This window comes from Callithrix jacchus, chromosome 4 (genome assembly GCF_049354715.1).
Source record: "Callithrix jacchus isolate 240 chromosome 4, calJac240_pri, whole genome shotgun sequence".
NCBI classification, from domain to species: domain Eukaryota; kingdom Metazoa; phylum Chordata; class Mammalia; order Primates; family Cebidae; genus Callithrix; species Callithrix jacchus.
The window spans coordinates 34,290,861-34,308,675 of record NC_133505.1 but is presented as its reverse complement, the minus strand read 5'-3'; the positions used below and the strand labels follow the sequence as shown (position 1 = coordinate 34,308,675).

General features: G+C 43.7%; 1 non-coding gene and 2 pseudogenes across 1 annotated transcript in view; 2 read left to right on the top strand and 1 right to left on the bottom strand.

The window, feature by feature from the left end:
- LOC103792335 (large ribosomal subunit protein uL4) overlaps nucleotides 1-17,815 on the top strand; it is a 521,713-nt gene that overhangs the window by 496,723 nt on the left and 7,175 nt on the right. The window lies entirely within an intron of this gene.
- On the top strand, nucleotides 5,395-6,612 carry LOC118151093 (SH3 domain-containing kinase-binding protein 1 pseudogene; annotated as a pseudogene).
- LOC144582305 (heat shock protein HSP 90-beta pseudogene) lies at nucleotides 7,210-9,408 on the bottom strand (annotated as a pseudogene).

Below are 17,815 nucleotides of genomic sequence, written 5' to 3'. Positions count from 1 at the left end.
GTAGCCCACGGAGATGAAGCAGGGGTGCTCAAATACCTCATGGACTGGGAGCCTGGGGGCGAGGAGGGGCTGAGACCCCCCGACCCTCCTCCCGGCGCGGCTCCCCGAATCCTGCGCTCCCGCAGGGCGGGCTCCTCGCTCCTCCCACAGAAGCCATTTCCCTTGCGAACCCGCACTCACCTGCTCAGGTCTCAGTCAGGTCTCAGGTCTCAGTCAGGGGCAGGGCCCCCGGGAGCATCAGGAGGAGGGTTCGGGGCGCCATGGGTGGTTCGCGGCGCCCTGGGAGACTCGGGACTTCAGAACCTGGACCGCGGTGAGCTGATTGGCTTCTCTAGGAACCCAACACCAATGGGAGTGGGAACTGGGTTGACGTCGTAAGTATCCAGGAAGAAGGTCCCCGACACGAGGAGAGGAAGAGAAACTGCGGAGATGAGGAATTCCCAACGCGGCTCCTCCCCAATCCATACACCTCCTTTGGGGCCTGAGACCCTGAGAGCCACGTCTGGGGCTCTGGGACTTCGCCCTGACCCAGCTCCTCCTGTGCCAAGCACTCTGTCTCAATGTCTCCTTGAGTCTTGGCCCAGGAGCTGCTGAGAAACCAGAGAGAAACACTCAGCACGGGACCCGTCCCTCTCTTTCCACTTTTATCCCTGCATCCCAGTCCCTGAACTGGACTTCCTGCCTCCCATTCCTTACTTGTCCCCCTGGACTCTTCTAGAAGAAAACTCACCCCATGGAGCTTGGTGCCAGAGAGTGAGCTCCCTCTGGGAATGGAGGTGTAGAAACAGGGTGTTTTGTTTTGTTTAAATCCGGTAAAGTTGTGCCTTAACCCATGAGATAGCATCGAGACCAGTTTGCTTTTTGTTTATTAACTACAGTGGGCAGCAGAATCTCGGTAACCCCTGAATGATCAGGAATCTAATCGGTAAAAAAAAGTGACTTTGGCTCCTTCATATGCAAATGTGTCTAAAAGCATTACAACAGGACTCACAAAGCTCCTGTTTCACTTTCCCAGATAATGTATCTGTGACTTCAGCTTGTTGTATTTTAAATTTACCTTTATTCCATAGCCCTGAGTTACTGTGTGGGTCCAGGACATCTCTTCAGTCCAAAGTAGCTCACTGTGTTACTGTATTTTGCAACCAGGAGCCAGTACAGACTTCGTTCACCTCACCGTTGCAAGTGTTCAAGGCGGTCACAAGGCCCCTCACCAGTGCTCATGCCCTGCCTGTTTTTAGAAAGTTGCCACATTTAAGTGGTGTGTGCATATTTTATAGAAACACTTAATATTTATTTAAAGCTGATTAACATAAAAAACTATTAGTTTTTGGGAGACCTACAAAAGGTATTAAAGGTCAACTGCAAAGAACACCCTTGCAGGCTCTGTAGATGGATGTGTTAAAAATCCATAAAACAATGTGTTTAAACCTAAGAATTCTGTTGCTTTCGATTTCCTTCCCTCTGCTCCTTTCCTTCACCTCTTGCTTCTCCAGCCCTTCCCTCCATCCCTCTTATCCCTCAGGCCCTCCTCTCCCTTTTGTCCCCACCACCCTGTCACTCCTGAATTGTGGCGCTAGCACTGTCTCCTTATCTGCTACATGACTGTTCTCTCCACAATGGTCTTGCTGGTCTTGCTATTGTGAATCAAAGTATGTCATTTCTCCACTTAAAACACTCCAGTGGCTCCTTGGTCTTATGAAACTTCCAGAATGTCAGGCATGTGAGCATATGAGGACAGACCTGGTTCATTGTGGGCACTAAATTAATTTTTATTGACTGCCTGAATGAAATATGAGTGTATTAAGTTGTATCACAGAAAATTATAAAATGTAAAACACTGAAAAAGTTGACAGATTTTATTTTATGTAACTAGTGTGTGTATCAATTCATCAATTCATTCCATAAGTCTGTTGAGCCTGTGTATGAATTTTATAAGATTGTGTAATTACTGAAAATATTGGCTTTAAACAACACGCATTTATTGTATTCATTCATTTATTTTTAGAGACAAAGTCTCCCTCTGTCATCCAGGGTGAAGTGCAGTCACATGATCACGGCTCACTGCAGCCTCAAACTCAAGGGATCCTCCTGCCTCAGTCTTCAGAGCAGCTAGGACTGCAAGTACCACCACACTCAACCAATTAAAGAAAAAAAAACTGTAGAGATAACGGTCTCACTATATTATGCTGGTGGTCTCAAACTCCTGGCTACAAGTGATCCTCCTGTGTCAGCTCCTCAAATGTTACGATTACAGGTGCTACCACGCCTGGCCTAACAACACCCATTTATCTGTTTATAGTTCCTCAATCAGAAATCCTGGCCTGATGTGGATGGAATCTCTGTTCTGTGCTTCCCAAAGCTGTGTTTTCATTTTGAATCATCCTTCAGGCTTATACAGAGGAGTCAGAATGCAGTTTTTGGCAGTTGTAAGACTGAGGTTCCTGTTCCTTGCTGGCTGTGAAGGTAGAGAACAGGGATGGATGTGGTCAATTCCTGGTGCCCACCAGCATTCTTGCCTACCCAGCCCCTTCATTTTCAAAGCCCACAGTGGAGGAACCCCTCATACTGAATCCCTCTCACACCGTGAATCTCTATGCTCAAGAAGAACCCAGGCTTTCAAGGGCTCAGCTGATTAGGACAGTGCAAGCAGGATAAACCCAGCCTAAAGTCAACTAATTGAGGCCCTTAATTATATCTGCTGAATCCCCTCACAGCAGGGCCTGCATTAGAGTTGGTTGAATAACTGGGGGAAGGTGAATGACCAGGAAGTGGTTGTTGGGGGTATCACAGAATCAGCCTAGCAAGGATTGGACCTTCCTTTTGTGTTTAATTGAGACACAGTTGGAAATTGAAGTTCAAGTAAAGTGATCACTGTGAATGGTAATAAAATACATTCTCTTCAGCCATGGAAATTCTTACCTTTTACATCCAAGTTATATATTTAGTATCTTACAATTAATTTAGGCCAGGTGTGGTGGCTCATGCCTGCAATCCTAGCACTGTGGAAGGCAGAGGAAGGTGGATCCATTGACTCCAGAAGTTCAAAATCAGCCTGGGAAACATGGGCAAACCCTCATCTCTGCCAAAAAATTAGAAAATTAGCCAGGCATGGTGGTTCATGCCTGTTGTCCCAGCTACTCAGGAGGCTGAGGTCAGAGGACCCCTTGAGCCCGGAGGTCAGCACTGCAGTGAATGGTGGTCATGCCACTACATTCCATCATGGGTGACAGAGTGAGACCTTGTCTCACTAATGATGGTTGATGATGACAAATTTAGAGCACATGCAAATTAATGTGGAATAATCCCATCCTCTCTTGTGAAAATCTATTAGTTATTTACTATTGCATAACAAATTATGTAACACATAGCAGCTCAGAACAACAAATATTCATCATCTCCCACAGTTTCCAATGGTCAGGAATCCAGGAGAGGTTTTCCTGAGTGCTTCCGGCTCAGGGTGTCTCACAAGGTTGTAGTCCGGTACAAAGGCTGCATTATCTGAGTGTTTCCCTGGGGCTGAGGATTCACATGAAACATGGCTGTTGGAAAAGGCCTAGTTTCTTGTTGTCTGGTTCCAGAAGTCCTCGGTTCTTAGCCACATAGACCTTCCTGCAGGGCAGGTTATGGGACAGCAGCTGGCTTTCCCCAGAGCTCATGATCCCAGAGAGAGAGAAAGAGAGAGAGAAAGTAGAAGCCACAGTGATCTTTATCTTCCACACCCAGAGTGAAAAGCTGTTATGTCATAATTACTTTATCAGTTAGAAGTTGCATTAGCTCATTTTCACACTGCTATAAAGAAATACCTGAGACTGGGTAGTCTATAAGAAAAGGAGGTTTAATTGACTCACAGTTCTAAATGGCTGAGGAGGCTGCCCCAGGACAGTTACACTCATGGCAGAAGTGGAAGCAAACATGTCCTTCTTCAGATGGTGGCCGGAGAGAGAAATGTAGAGTGAAGCAGGGAAAAGCCCCTTGTAAAACCATCAGATCTCATGAGAATTCACTATCATTATAACAGCATAGGGGAACCGTCCCCATGATACAATCACGTCCAATGTGGTCCCACCCCAATATGTCAGATTACAATTCATAAGACAATTCAAGATGAGATTTGTGTGGGAACACAGAGCCAGGCCATATCAGAAATGCATCATTAAATCCAAGCCACACTCAAGAGAGAGAATTAAGCTGCACCTCTGGAAGGGAGCAGTATTATAGGATTTGCATATATGTTAAAAGCAAAATTAAAATTATTCTTTCAAGATTTTGTAATTCAAAGGCTTTTTAAAATCTAATTGTTTTTCATTAATGCTTTAAGCTTGTCTTTTAATTTAATTAACTTTAAGTTCCAGGGTACAGGTGCTGGATGTGCAGGTTTGTTACATAAGTAAACGTGTGCCATGGTGGTTTGCTGACCCTATCAACCCATCATCTAGGTATTAACCCCGGCAGGCATTAGCTATTTTTCCTAATGCTCCCGCCACCACTGCCCACCCTCAACAGGGCCCAGTGTGTATTGTTCCTTTCCCCTTGTCCATGTGTTCTCATTGCTCAGCTCCCAATATTATGTGAGAACATATGGGGTTTGGTTTTCTGTCTTGTGTTAATTTGCTGAGGATAATGGCTTCCAGCTTCACCCATATCTTTTCATGCAGCCATAAAAAGAAATGAAATCAAGCAAAGGACTTGATTTTATTTCTTTTCATGGCTGCATATTATTCTATGGTGTATATGTACCATCTTTTCTTTACCCAGTTCATCATTGATGGGCATTTGGGTTGATTCCATGTCTTTGCTATTGTCAATAGTTCTGTAATGAACATACACATGCATGTATCTTTATAATAGAATAATTTATATTCCATTGGGTATATACCCTGTAAAAGGATGGCTGGGTCAAATGGTATTTCCGGTTCTAAAATTTGAGGAATTGCCACACTGTCTTCCACAATCATGGAACAAATTTATGTTTCCACCAAGAACATAAAAGCATTCCTATTTTTCTGCAACCTTGTTCCGACTCCCATGTTCTCAACGGGAAGACTGGAATGTTTCCTTCTAACCTCATCAAGAAGTTGTCAGAGTAGTCAGATAAATTTGGCATTTCCCAGGATGAGTCTGTCCAAGTCAAGTTTAAGGGAAACCACAGGCTCTGAGAGTGATGGGGGTGACTCAAGCAGCACCAAGTCTGAAGGTGCCTACGGGACAGTGGTGACTGCAGCAATCCAGCCCAAAAAAGTTAAAGGAGTGGGCTTTGGAGACATTTTCAAAAACAAGCCAATTAAACTAAGACCAAGATCAATTGAAGTAGAAAATGACTTGCGGTGGGTGGAAAGGACTATTGGGAAGAAGTTACCTGCAACTCTGGCAACTCCAGCCTCCTCAAAAACAGAAATGGGCAGCAGGACAAAGAGCAAGGATTACTGCAAAGTAATATTTCCATATGAGGCACAGAATAATGATGAAATCACAATCAAAGAAGGAGATATAGTCACTCTCATCAATACGGGCTGCATTGAGGTAGGCTGGTGGGAAGGAGAGCTGAACGGCAGTTGAGGCGTGTTCCACAATAACTTCATAAAGTTATTTCCACTGGACTCTGAAAAGGAAGGGAATAGACCCAAGAAATCACTGCCTCCACCAGCTCCTGTCATCAAACAAGGGACAGGTACCACTGAGAGAAAACATGAACTTAAAAAGATACCTCCTGAAAGACCAGAAATGCTTCCCAACAGAACAGAAGAAAAAGACCAGAGACAGAGCCAAAACTGGATTCCAGAAGCCCTCCGTTGCTGCCATACCACCAAAAAGCCTCGGCCACCTAAGACCAGTTCCCTCAGGAGACTGGGCCCTGCTCCCAAGAAGGCCAGAGCTACCAGTGGGTCCACTGACACACACCAGAAGTGATGGTCTGAAGACTGACTTGGTGGGCAGTTGGCTTTCTGGCATCTTGGAGAAAGATCTCTTGGACCACAGCAATGACATTGACCTAGAAGATTTTAACTCCATGGTGTCATACTGAGAAACTCAGTCATCCGACCACAAGCAGACCAAAAGCTACGGGGAGGCGGCCACCATCCCAGTCCCTCACATCTTCATCCCTTTCAAGCCCTGATATCTTCGACTCCTCAAGTCCTGAAGAGGATAAGGAGGAACACATTCCACTTGCGCACAGAGGAGTGGACACGCCAAAGAAAATTTCCAAGTCTGTTACCATATCCCAAGTGTCTGAAAACAAAGCATCCCTGCTGCTTAAACCAGGGCAGCAGCTGGTGGTGGGCCAGCCCATCTGTCCTTGACTGCCTCCTCCCCATTGTCATCCTGTTTGGAAACAGCTGGACACAGAGCCAACTCCCCATCTCTGTTCAGCACGGAAGGGAAATCAAAGATGGAGCCTGCAGCCAGCAGCCTGGCAGCCATAGAAGAGCTAAGGACACAGGTCCGTGAGGGGAGAACATGAAGGACCAGCAGAAATGGGAGATTAAACAGTTATTGTCTGAGTTGGATGAAGAGAAGAAAATCTGGCCTCGGTTGCAGATGGAAGTAAATGACATAAAGAAAGCCTACAATGAAAATGAATACTTGATCAATGAAGTCACATTTTCATCCTGAGTCTGAGACTCAAATTTTCTGCCCCAGGCAAAATAATCTTGTGCCAAAAGATTAAAGGTTTGTCTCAACATATCCCTTTTTGAAAGATTAGCACAAAAGTCTCGATAGAACAACACAGATTCCATCCAACAGGAGAATCTTCCCCCAGGTTTAGTACTGGGGCTGCACTCTTTGTGACTTACACAGAGCAAAATTGTGCTAAAGGCTTTTCTACTCTAATATCTCAATGTGAAATGAAAACTCAGGCAGTTTAGTCCATAGTGGTACTATTTTGATGATATTTTCCATCAATAAAATGTAATTTCAGATTTAAAAAATTTTTAATAAAGATTTATTTATTTTTTATTTTGCATACTTTAATTTCAGAACAAAATGAACAAACAAAATAAAAAACCACAATACACAACATTCAATCCTGCTGTCAGAGTAGGGAAAGTATGGGGGCTTGACACCCTTGTTTCCTACCTTCTACAGAAGGACAGGAGAGAAAAAAAACACCAGACACCAGCAGGGGGAGCCAGGTGGGACAGGGGCACTCAAGGCTGCAGTGGGAGCCATTGGGACACTATACAAGGGCAGTTTTCCAACTATGAACTCCTAATCTACTTCTTCCATGAGAGACGCATCCTCATCACCCTCATGAGGGGGGATCTCATCAGGAACTGCAGCGCTGGGTTCCTCTGCTGCCACTTCATCTTCATCGATACCTAGACCTTGCTTGGTGGTGCAGTAGATGCAGTTGGAGTGGATCTGGGGATCCTCAAGGGAAAAGGCAGAAGAGAGCAGGGTGGTTTCAAAAAGCAGCACAACAAAGTCCTTGACTGCCTTGTCATTCTTGTCTGCCTCAGCCTTCTGCTGCAGTGTCAGGGTTGATTTCCAGGTGCTTTTTGGCCACCATGTAGCCCATGGTGGGGTTGTCCCAAAGTGCCTGGGCTTTCATGATCCACTCCATATTGACTGTCCAACCATAGGTGCTGGTCACAATGCAGCAGGGTGAAGACAGAAGCCTATTGGAGATTGTCACCTTCTCAACCTTCTAATCTAAGATTTCTTTCATGAGCTTGCAGAGGTTCTCAAACTTTGCCTTGCTCTCTTCCATTTTCTTCTTCTCCTCCTCATGCTCCAGTAGCTCCAGACCCTCCTTGGTAACTGAGACCAGGCTCTTCCCATCAAACTCCTTAACTCCTGCACACAGTAGTCGTCAATGGGCTCAGTCATATATACTACCTCACAGCCCCACTCCCACACTCTCTCCACAAAAGCTGAGTTGGTCACCTGCTCTTTGCTCTCACCAGTGATGTAACAGATGGACTTCTGTGTCTCCTTCATGTGAGAGACATACTCTGACAGAGATGTCATCTCATCTCCAAACTGGGAGGTGTGATAGCGCAGCAGCTAAGACAGGCAGCATTGGTTAGTGGAATCCTCGTGAATTCCAAGCTTGAGATTTTTAGAGAATACCTCATAGAATTTCCTATAATTCTCCTTGTCTTCTGCCAGCTCAGAGAAGAGCACTTGGCACTTCTTAACAATGTTTTGTGAATTATTTTCAAGATTTTGCTCTGCTGGAATATTTCTCGGGAGATTTTCAGAGGCAAATCCTCAGAGTCAACCACACCACGAATAAAGTTGAGATACTCTGGTATCAGCTCATCACAGCTGTCCATGATGAATACATGATGGACATAGAGTTTGACATTGTTCGTTTTCTTCTTGTTCTCAAAAAGGTCAAAGGGAGCCTCATGAGGAATGAATAGCAATGCCCTGAATTCCAACTGACCTTCTACAGAAAAGTGCTTGACTGCCAAGTTGTCTTCCCTGTCATTGGTGAGGCTTTTGTAGAATTCTTCATATTCCTCTTGAATGATGTCATCAGGGTTTCTGGTCCAAAGAGGCTTGGTCTTGTTTAGTTCTTCCTGATCAATGTATTCCTCTTTGATCTTCTTAGTTTTCGTCTTCTTATCCTTACCGCTATCATCCTCCTCATCTGAACCCACATCTTCAGTCTTGGGCTTTTCTTTAACATCTTTATCTTCCTCTTCTTTCTCACATTTCTCTTCCTCTGCTTCATCGTTACTAATTTCCTTCTCTCATTCCTTCTCCAAATAAAGGGTGATAGATAGCCTATGAACTGAGAGTGCTTTTTCACCACTTCTTTGACCCATTTTTCTTCTAAGTACTCTGTCTGATCTTTAAGGTAGAGAATCACTTTGGTACCCCTGCCAATGGGCTCACCATGGTCAGCACGCACAGTGAAGGAACCTCCAGCAGAAGATTCTCAGGCATACTGTTCATCATCGTTGTGCTTTGTGGTCATGACCACTTTCTCTGCCACCAGGTAGGCAGAATAAAAGCCAACACCAAATTGCCCAATCATGGAGATGTCTGCACCAGCCTCCGTGAATGCTTTAGTACCAGACTTGGCAATGGTTCCCAAATTATTTATGAGATCTGCTTTGGTCATGCCAATGCCTGTGTCTACCAAAGTCAAGGTATGTTCCTGAGGGTTGGGGATGATGTCAATTTTCAGCTCTTTACCACGGTCCAACTTGGAAGGGTCTGTCAGGCTCTCATAGCAAATCTTTTCCAAGGCATCAGAAGCATTAAGAGATCAACTCCCGAAGGAAAATCTCATTGTCGGAATAGCAGGTATTGCTGATGAGAGACATGAGTTGGGCAGTTTCTGCCTGAAAGGCCAAATTCTTCACCTCCTCCTCTCCATGGTGCACTTCCTCAGGCATCCTGAAAAGAAAAGGCTCACAGGTATTAGAAAGCAAGGTGGGCTGGCTGTCTAACACACATGAGACACAAGAGCAGCGCCGGAGTGACTCGAGAGCAATAAAAATTTATTAATAAGCAGCGCCTGAGTGACTCAAGAGCACTAAAAATTTATTAATAAAAAATTATTTAGAAGTCAAGGAAAAACAGATAAAACAGGTATATCTGTTTTTTTCTTGACTTTTTCATAATTGCCATTCTGACTGGCATGAGATGACATCTCATTGTGGTTTTGATTTGCATTTTTTCAAGGATCAGTGATGTTGAGCTTTTTTTCTTATGTTTTTGGCCTCATGTATGTCTTCTTTTGAGAAGTATCTGTTCATGTCCTTTGTCCACTTTTTAATAAATTTTTTATGTAAATTTGCTTAAGTTATTTCTAGATTCTGAATATTAGATCTTTGTCAGATGGATAGATTGCAAAAATTTTCTTTCATTCCATAGGATGTTTGTTTGCTCTGATGATAGTTTCTTTTGCTGTGCAGAATTTCTTCTCTTTAATTAGATCCCACTTGTCAATTTTTGCTTTTGTGGCAGTTGCTTTGGCAATTTCATCACAAAGTCTTTGCCCAGTGTGTATGTCCTGAATGGTATTGCCTAGATTTTCTTCCAGAGTTTTTATAGTTTGGGTTTATACTTAAGGATTGAATCCATTTTGAGTTAATTTTTATGTAAGGTGTAAGGAAGGGGTCCAGTTTTAATTTTCTGTATATGGCTAGCCAGTACTCTCAACACCATTTATTAAATAGGAAATCATTTCCCTATTGCCTGTTTTTGTCACATTTGTTGGAAAGCACATGGTTGTAGATGTGAGGTCTTCTTTCTGAGTTCTCTATTCTGTGTCATTGGTCTACATGCCTATTTTTTTTAACTAATACCATGCTGTTTTGGGAACTGTAGCCTTGTAGTATAGTTTTAAGTTTGGTAGTCTGATGCCTCTAATTTTGTTCTTTTTGCTTAGGATTCTCCCAGGTATACAAGTTCTTTTTTTTTGGATCTATATGAATTTTAATACAGTTTTTTTTCTAATTCTCTGATAAGCTTCTCTTTTTAAATTAATGATTAAAAGTATAAGACATCACAGAACCTTGGGTGCTGAGGGGAAAACAGTTTGAGACAAAGAAAAGAGATAATATAATATCTCTGAGTTTTCCTTGCAAATACCTATAATAACAATGTTCTCTTCAATGAGTTAACACAGTTTTGAACATAGAGTCACTAGATTAAATAGTTCCAAGACTTCATTTCCATAAAAATAATGCCTTGAAATTAAGTATTTGTTTTGTCTAAGATGTCTCAAATTTTGTGTAAGTATGCCCCAAGGGTAGTTTTCTTATTGAAATATCTTCTTCAAAAAACATCTGCCTATACTTAAAAAGAAGAAACACTGCTCTGTCTCTGGAATAGCCATTCTTTTATTTCTTTACTTCTCTGATAAACTTGCTTTCACTTAGAAAGAAATTGCCTAATCAGATGGCTTTTCATTTACAAAAATGTAAATGTCATACTCCAGTCCACACATCTAACTTAGCATGATGCAATAACTTTGGTTTGATGTAGTAGCCCAACATTGTCAGCATGAGTTGAGAAACAAGTTGTTTCAAAACTAGCTGTTTAGTGGGCGTTCTATAATAAACTTAACACTGTTTGTTCTGGTATTGAATGAATGTGATAGAAGTAATTTAGACACCACTATGATTCTAAATAGCAATGGTATTATGTGCTTCTGAAGGTTTAAAAAAAATTTTTTTTGCAGTCCTATTTTGTTGTCCATTCATATTTGCTATTCTATAACTGGTTATTCCTATCTACTCTTTTCTTGTTTCATTTATTTTGATCAATGATGTGCATTTCCAATTTGGTAAAAGTTTAATTCAGGTGTATGTGTAGTAAAATGTAACATCATATCCTTTGCAAGAAGGAATTACCTTGCACATCCGATTTAACATTGTATATTTAAAAATCTGGAGAGATGTCAGGGAGCCAAGGATCAAATGACCTATTTTTAGCCAAGACCATTTTCATGGCATCCTCATCCTCTCTGTCATATGGCTCCTTACAATTCTCTATGGTTTTCTTCCAATGTAAGTAGTTTTCATTAAGGATTCTTGCAATGAACTTTAGTATTCTTTTCTCTTTCACTTTAATAAAAACCAGGTATATTTTAATTTGAAAAACTCTATTTAAGGAATTATAATCAAGCAACTACCAGGGTGCCCAGCACTGTTGTAAAACACAGAACCTGTAAAGCTACCCTGGGTGGCTGCCCATTCCCATCCAGCAGAAGGAAACTCCATCCTGAGTCTTGTGATTATTATTCCTTTGTATTTCTTTAAAGATTTGTGCAATAAATGTATATCTATATCCACCTATCTATCTATATACACATCTATACATACATACGTATCTCCAAACCAACTATTAGTTTTGCTAGTTTTAAAGCTTCCTATATAGCAAATTCCTGCTGCATTTATTTTTTCATGATGCACATTACATATAGGAGTTATCTGTGGTGTGGGAGGCTGTCATTTATTTTTGCTGCTAAAGGTTTACATTTTATGGTTATACCACAATTTCACCAGCTTCCTATTGATGTATAGGAGGCTGATTCCAGTTTTTGCCATAAACATTATTGTGCATGTCTCCTTGGAACATAGGCAAGAAAGTCCCCAGATTGTACGATTAGGAGAGAGGCTGGATGATATATGCTACGGACTTTAACAATACTAGATAATGATAATATAATTTTCAAAGTGATTTTGCCTACTTAAACTTTTTTTTTTTTTTTTTTTAGACTGAGTCTTGCTCTGTCACCTGGCTGGAGGGCAGTTGTGTGATCTTGGCTCACAGCAAATTCTGCCACCCCATTCAAGTGATTCTCCTACCTCAATAGTGATTCTCCTAACCTCCCAAATAGCTGGGATTACAGGCACATACCACCAGGCCCATCTAATTTTTGTGTTTTTAGTAGAGACGGGGTTTCACCATGTTGGCCAGACCGATCTTGAACTCCTGACCTCTGGTGATCCACATGACTTGACCTCCCAAAGTGCTAGGATTACAGGCATGAGCCACCGCACCCGGCCTAAACTTTTAAATAAATATGTAATGCTTGATGTTGATGATGTGTTCTGAAAACACTGAGTTGAAGGAATTAAGTTAAAAACCTGTGTCTCATCTGCAGCTTTGTAGCAGGCATTTTTATTCAGACTCTGTTAATAACTTCCTGTTGTCTATTTGTTTCTCATATACTGTGGCATTACAGTTTTGAAATATAGATTCAGAAAATGCTTACTTATGGCACAATCAAGTAGGGTTGTTTTATATGTTAGGAAAATTTTATAATAAAAAGCAAAAAAATGGGGAAAGGGAGGGAAAGAAGGAGGAATAAAGGAAAGAGTGAAAGAACAAAAGGAAAAAGAAGGGAAAAAAGAAAGAAAAGGGGAGTGAGAAGGAGGGAGGGTGAGAGTTTGGATGGAAATAGAAAAGAAAGAGAGGGAGGGAGGAAGAGAAGGAAGGAGAAAGGAAAGGAATAAAGTAGAAAAAAGTTAAAATATAGACAAGACTAGGTATTGAGAAACTAGAAACTCTATGTATGGCTAATATTATCAAAACAGGAGGAAATAAAACAGATGTAGTAAACCTCTGTAGAATAATGGAAACATGAGAAGGCTCCGTTAGTTATCCATTGCTGTGTAACAAACCACCCCCACATTTAGTGAGTTAAAGCAATAAACATCAACAAACTCAAAAGTGTAATACAAATATCAGCAAAATGGAGCCAATACAGGTAGAAAAATTTGAATAAACAAAAGGATTACAAATTGGAATAACTAAGAGGTCACTGGTGTGCACATGAAAATGGTTTTGTAGTCCAAATTCTCAAAAAGTCAAGTGCCAAAATGGAATTCAAATAACAGGATTTTATTAGGGGACACACATGTTAGATAATATGGTGAGGGAGGTAGGTTACCCTGGGAAAGGCAACAGACCAAGATACAAGTGTGACCCCCAGTGATGGACAGAGGGGAAAAGGTTTACTGGATGTGTCCTAGACCACAGACAATCTAGGAAAGTTGAGCAAGGCCATGGAGGAGTCCTGGAGCCATAGTTTGCCATAAGAGGTGTCCCCTGTCTTTGTGGAATGTCCTGCCTTAGTGTCACGGTGTGACCCATCACTGGTTGGGAGCAGCCCACAGGAAGGAGCCCCTCACCACCAATACTACTTAGGATGTCAGAGCACAGGAGCAGGGCCTTGGGAGATCACTCAGGAGTGTGACTCAAACCTTCCTCCCTGATGGATCTGGGCCCTTGGAAATCAAATGATCTCAGGCTGAATTGCTGGATGATTCTGCTCACGCTTACAATGGGGGAAGGGAAACCCGAAGGCTCCCAGTTAGATCTCTGGTTTTCACACATACTTCTGCTCTCATTGTGTGAAAGTAGCCATGCCTCCTCTTGGCTGGATCTATTCAGCCAAGGATGAAGATCTGCTATCTGGTCCTAGAGAAAAGGAGACTCATCATCTCACCAGCTGGTCTATGGGTACATACTGTTTAAACTTCTCTGGTGACAGTCTTAATGTGTAGTTCAATGGGCTGTCTCTTGTCTCCTTTTAAGAGTACTTTGGAAACCAGGACGTCCTACCCTGCACAGCCCAGTGTTGGAGATAAAATATGCAAAATACCTTTCTAGGGGAACCTAAGAGATTGGACATGAAGCCATACCTGTTTCCACCTTTTGGCTTCTGGACCCACATATTCTTCCTATTGAGAACACAGTACTGTAGAGACATCTCTGATTCAAACAATGCACCAAGTCCTGAAAGATGGCTCCCACCCCTGAGTGCTTCCTCCAGGCTGGCACTGAGTTTTGCCTGTAGAAGACCTGTCCAGCATTCCTTGAGGCTGGCAGCCCCTGGGTGGTGCAGATGGTGATAGGATTAGTGAAACCCACAGTCACAGAAATGCTGAAACTTTCCCTGCCAAGTGAGTCCTTCAGGCACATAATGGGCTGGGAGCACCGCCTAGCCGGCAGATCAGGAATGTCAACAGCACCTGGAGAGTGGTGCTGACTGAGTGTCTCAGAGCAGGACAGGAAAACTCACCCATGGAATAGGTGCCTAACCCTGTGAAGACGAACCTGTGGCCCTTCCAGGATGGAAGTGTCTAAATGTAGTCACCTTGTTATTTAGCGGCTAGTCGCCTAAAGAAATAGTGCCCACTAGAGCATACCATGGGCCTCAAATGCTGATGAGTTGGACATTCAGAGGTGGCAGCAGCTGGGTCTGCCTTGGCAGGGGGAAGTCAGTGCTTCTGGTTCCATATGTAGCCTCATGCCTGCCACTGTGCTTGCTCCATTCATGAGTCCATCCTACCAGGCCTGGGCTGACCCACGGTGAGGGCCGGCTGACTTCCATTGTCTGTTTGGTTGTTCAGTGCCACTTCAGACTTGGGTGTTTTCTGAAGGTGTCAACCCGGGACTCAGGCTCAACCCAGGTGGACCATTTTTACCTCACGATGGAAGCTGCTGGGCCAGTGCAATCTGTGATTTTGTGGGTCACACAGGCACTTGGAACCACATAGTTGCATGGTGTCCTGTGGTCAAGCAGTGTATGAAATCAGGACCAGTAATATTAAAAATTGCTTCTAACAGGGGCTATGTCTCTGCTGTGGATGATGTGATCTTACTCTAGAATCCCAGGCCCTCCACTGTGACTCTCCCGCTGGTGCGTGGTTCAGCTCCATCCTGCATCTTTCTCCACCACTGGCACCACCAGTATGAGGAAGTCTGAGGGTTGGTGGCTGCTTGAAACATGACCTGGAACTGCTGCAGGGTCATTTCCTATGCAGGCCCCACTTGAAGTTGGCCTCCTTCTTTGTCACCTAGAGTGTGGGCCAAAGCAACATACCTAGATGTGGAACGTGGTATCAGAACTCAAAGAGGCTCTTCAGGCAGTGTGCTTCCTTCCTTCTGGTGGGGATGCAAGATAAAACAGTTTGTATTTTACCTTGGAGGGGACACACCAGCTTTCCCCTAAACACTCGGCATTGTACACCCATAAAACGTCACTTCAGTGGCCACTCTGGAAGCTCTGTAAGGTTTATCTTCACCTGCATGTTTTCCAGTGAAGTCCTTGCAGTGCACTGCAGGGATTCCAGTGCACTTTCTAACTGCTGCTCATCTACCCCAATCAACATGAAGTTGTCAATGAAATGAGCTGATTTAATATCCTATAGGATACCCAGTATGGCTAATACAGTCTTAAGACTATATTATAGAGGGCAGGGGAGTTACAATAGCCATGAAGCAGACTATCAATACATGTGTTGTGGATCCCACATGAATGTGAATCACTCCATATCCACTTCCTAATTGGAGAGGAAAGGAATGCACTCACCAAATCCACAGCTGCACACTGTGTGCCCAAGGCTTTATTAGTCTGCTCTACCAGTGATATCTAGACAACATAAAAGTTGCAGTTTTAACTCTTACTTGTCCAGACCTGGAGTAATATAATTCATTCTGTAGGCCTCATCAGGCCTTCTCAGGGACAGGTTGCTGGATTAGGTAGAGACAATAGAAAACTCTAACACCACCCCACATCCTTCATCCCTTCAGCTCTCTAATGGTGGTGTGACCCTCACAATACTTTCAGTGTCTTTCACAAGACTCACCCTGGGACACACTATGATTTTTTATTTGGCCAGGATGGGGGTAGTGTCAGAGGTTTCCCTTTGTCTTTCAGCTAAATTAGAGCCCTTACTCCACAAACTAGGGTCCCATTGTGGGGGTGACTCCACTTAGCAGGACATCAGTGTCAATTATGCACTCAGGGAATTGGGAGATAACCAGGTTTGGGTCTATGGATCCAGTGGTTCCATGTGGGCCATAATGTGTTCAGATTTATTCCCTGGCCTCTGCAAGCCCCACTGTGATGGGGGCATGATAGTGCTGTGGGCATCTGGGCGTCAATATCAGCTCACACCAGTGTCAGTAATCTCCCCAGTTCTGCCTGTTTCCCTTCCCCAGTGTGCAGTCTCCTGAGTAAATAGCTGTAGGTTCCTTTTCTGAAGGACTTAGGGAATTGTCCCAGCATACACTTCCACGGGGTTGCAGGGTGTCTCTCCTAGGGATATAGACTCCTCTTCTGTCACTGAAATCTGAATCTGAATCTTGGCTGAGGTCTAGGCATTGAGGATGGGATCATGACTTTGTATTGGGTCAAACACCTCCACCCACATGCTCCTCAGGTCTTGCTCTCTTATCATAGGTATCAAGCAGTGCCCTCGTTGGCTGTCTGTCCTAATTCTGGGACACCACCCTCTATTAACCTTTTCCACACTACCTGCAGCATGAGCCCTCTTGGCTGCTCCTCTGAGGTTGCCATAGTAACGGTGACCCCTGGCTTTTGAAGGTCACTGCCACCACTTGGTCTTTGTCTCATCAGGGCCACCTTATCCCCAGAGATATTAATAAACTCTGGGACCATCGTTAGTACCATCACCCCCAGCCTGCAGAGGACAACACCCTGACACTTGTTAGTGATGCAGGTCCCTCTCACCAGCACGTTCCTGAGGCTCTGGTGGAAGGTGTGCCCTCTGGGTCTTCTTGTGAAGCATTGTCCTGGTGAGCCTTAACCACACCCACTTCTCTCAGCCTCATTATTCCATCCTCTACTTGTTCCACAAACTAAGCCAAACGACTTTTATTCATCCAGGCAGAAATTCTGGTTCCTTGATCAAGTGTCCTCAAATTCCAATCCCAGAAGTGCTCCTCAGGCTCTTACAGGGAAGTGCCGGGCATTTCTGCAAAGCTCCTGTATGGGATTCCCACTGCATCCTAGGGGTTAGGCTTCTGCAGCATCTTCCAGCACAGGAAGTGGGAACCATTACTAGAGAAGGGTGAGCCTCCTCTGCATGCCCAGAGGACCCTGGAGGATACCCACTGGATAACGCTGTTCCAGTTTGCATAATCTCAGGTTTCTCCACCAGAGCCCTGACTTTCCTGTAACAGGCCTGCCTTGGCTGAGTGTCAAACATCTGTGGAGCACTGTGGACCTTGTAATGATGTTTTCAACTACAATTTCACACTATCTTTCTCTACAGGAGATAAAGATCTCTCCATGAGACACTGCAGAGATTGTCACATGTAGCCAGTGATGGCTGTTAACAATCCAAAGGTTCTCATGATCCTTTTATAGGGCATCAGCACAGCCGAGCAGTAACCAGCCAGCTTCACTGACTTTGAAGGTTTCCTTTCAACCCCATCACTATTGTGCAGGGAATTCTATCACTGCACCTGCCATGGCTTCCCCTAACCAGGGCATCTTCTCAGCTCAGCTCTGGGGAGACCTACAGCAGCTCAGCTGTAGCTTGTGCCATGGACTTTCTGTGTCCCCCACCAACCCAGGTGGCATCCTCTT